Genomic DNA, 2,772 nt, shown 5'->3' with positions numbered 1-2,772 from the left:
CGGTGGTGGGTCTGACTTTAAGAAAGAGGGATCCCCCTCTGGTGGAATATACTTTTTTAGAATTCTTGCCGGGGCAGTCTTGAGAGTGGCCAGCGTGAGGAAAATGTTCATAATAGGTTTAAGAAGACCCGGTACTAATGGAAGTAACGGGTGAGAAGATGTTCTCTGGTTCAAAGTCTCGAAAATAACTGAAGACGTACTCTGCTGAACCGCATATGAATGTTCAGTTTGGCCGTCCCTCTAGAAAGCACGTCCTCGAATGTGCTTACATCGTCCACAGGAGAGCTCCTCGATGGTGGACTGTCAGTAAGGGTGGGCGAGTAGTCTCTTTTATGAAGAATATGTAGAAGAGGAGGAAGGCGTTGGAGACCTGCGTCTTCTCCTACTGGTGCGTGATCTCGATCTCCTCCTGGAGGGTGGAGCAGGAGAGCGTGTACGAGCTCTTCCTCTTTGTGGAGAAAGATCTGCATCCTGAACTAGGCGAGCTAGAGGAGACTTGAGATCCGGACTCGGAGCTCGTCGAACACCAATCGCCTGTGTCTTGTCAGCCCAGACGTGTAATGGTTGCACCCATCTGGGAGAGAGATGAATGGAAGGAGACCTCTCCTCCCTAACCGGAGAACGACATGGGGATTTCCATCCTTCCCGATGAGTTTTTTCTACAGAATGTTGATGTCCAGAGGGAGAGTCCTGGTCACTTGCGGATGAGATAACCACCTCTGGAGAACCGGACCTGGCAATGGAACGGTGGGAGCCTGCTCTCGACGTCCATGAAGGAGATGGAGAGAGACTTACAGGGACTGACACGGACGGAGACCTCTGACTCGACGTGGTCCTTGACGGAGATCTTTGTCTCAACGTCGATCTTCTTGATCTCGGCGAAGGCATGCGCCTCGATGCCGACTGCCTCGATGGAGACCAACGTCTCGACGTCGACCTTCTTTTCTTTGACGGAGGACTCTGCCTCGACATCGACCTTCTTTTCGACGACGGAGACTTCTGCCTCGACGTCGACCTTCTTCACCTCAACGGAGACCTCTGCCTCAACATCGAATGCTTTCCCTGCGATGGAGGATCTTGTCTGGACGTCGGTTGTGACAACGACGGAGACGGCGGTCTCGACGTCGAGTGCCTGGTTGACGTCGATGGAAGCTTCTGCCTCGACGCCAACAAATGGATGTCCGTTGACGCTGATCTCTGCTGAGTCATCGACGGGGACTTCGGTCTCGACGTTGAAGATGTAGATTTACGTCTTGGCGTTGATGATCTGTGTCTTGACGTCGATCGTCGTCGAAGAGTCGACGGCGGAGGATCTTGTCTCGACGCCAGACGCATCTCTAATGCCGAAGGAGACTTGTCATTTGAAGGTGACGAACGGCGCTCCTGCGCCAAGGTCCTCAACGACGGCTCTGTCGCCGTAACCTTCGACGTCGAGCTCGACGACGAAGGGGAACGTATCAGGACCTTGCTCAACGTTGAACGCGTCCTCTTCTTAATTTTAACAGGAGACCTACCTCTTTCTGAGAGGCCACAGACAGACGTATTCTATCCCTTTCTTTTAAGGTTCTCTTGGATAACTTCCTGCAGTGTTGACATGAGGCAGGAGAGTGAGACTCAGGGAGGCAGAGAATGCACACCTCATGAGTGTCTGACTTGGCCTTCTTTTAGCCACAGGAAGGGCAAGGATCAAACAAAGAAGGCATATTTGACAGAAAAAAGTCCTTTCTGCCACAAAAAAATGGTTTAAACCTCACTCTAATAACAAAAGACGTCAAGTGAAGCCAAGAAAAACAACAGAAAAATAAGGTATTTTTGACAGAAAAGCCAAAAAAGTAGAGAGCAGTGAATCCAGGGTCCTGACAGAAGGACCTAACTGTCACCCCTGGGGCATGATGGGAAGCTAGGGGTCATGGCTGCCTTAAAGGCACGGTGTCAGTTTTTATGAAAGATTGCTTTCATTTTCTATGTTGTTTTACAATGCAGCCTGTAGGCTAACAATGCCTGCTTTTCTTTTGCAGTTTACTCATGAGTTTTTACTCATTAAAAACAGAGTTCAAGTACATCTTGCCCTCATGTGCTTTTTATACCTATATTATGTATACTTGCAAAAGCAGTTTATGTGTGTTTTTATTGCATTGTTATAGCTTCCTATATGAAAGCTGCATTGATATGAGAAAAATAATATATGTTTTTATATAGTGGGTCACCACCTCCTTCACGGAGTCGGTAAAATATGAATATTTTGCGACTGCATTCCGGTCGCAAAACATCCATACATGCCCCTGTGACTCGCTAATAGGAAGGAACGCCCTTGAAACGCCCATTCCTAGTACATGTTAAAAGGCTATTTAGCGGTCACAAACGGCCTGAATTTTCCTTTGCAACCGCTAAAAGCCATCGCACATCTGGCCCATGGATATGAAGGGTCATAAACAACCCTCATGCTTTTAATCTTGCTAAAGGGAGACACCAATAAAGAGAGAACTAGTCTACTTACAGCAGCTTTAACTTAGCAAAACAACTTTTCCTGTCTAAGGTACCTCTGAGACATCATGCTAAGAATCCTCGAAAAAAGGGAGTCCACCTTAGACACCATTCAGGTTTGGGTAAGAAGCGGCAAATAGATTTTGAAGCATGCCACAATAGTGTGTGAGGGGTTTGCATGCTTTTAGTAGAAATTTCAGAGCCAGTCAACCAAGCCACACGAGCCCTGGAACCTCTTCACACACTCACTAGATTCTGTCTCATAGGTTTGTTCAGCAACATATCCCT

Source organism: Triturus cristatus, chromosome 4_1 (genome assembly GCF_964204655.1).
Source record: "Triturus cristatus chromosome 4_1, aTriCri1.1, whole genome shotgun sequence".
NCBI lineage: Eukaryota > Metazoa > Chordata > Amphibia > Caudata > Salamandridae > Triturus > Triturus cristatus.
This window is presented reverse-complemented; position numbering follows the sequence as displayed.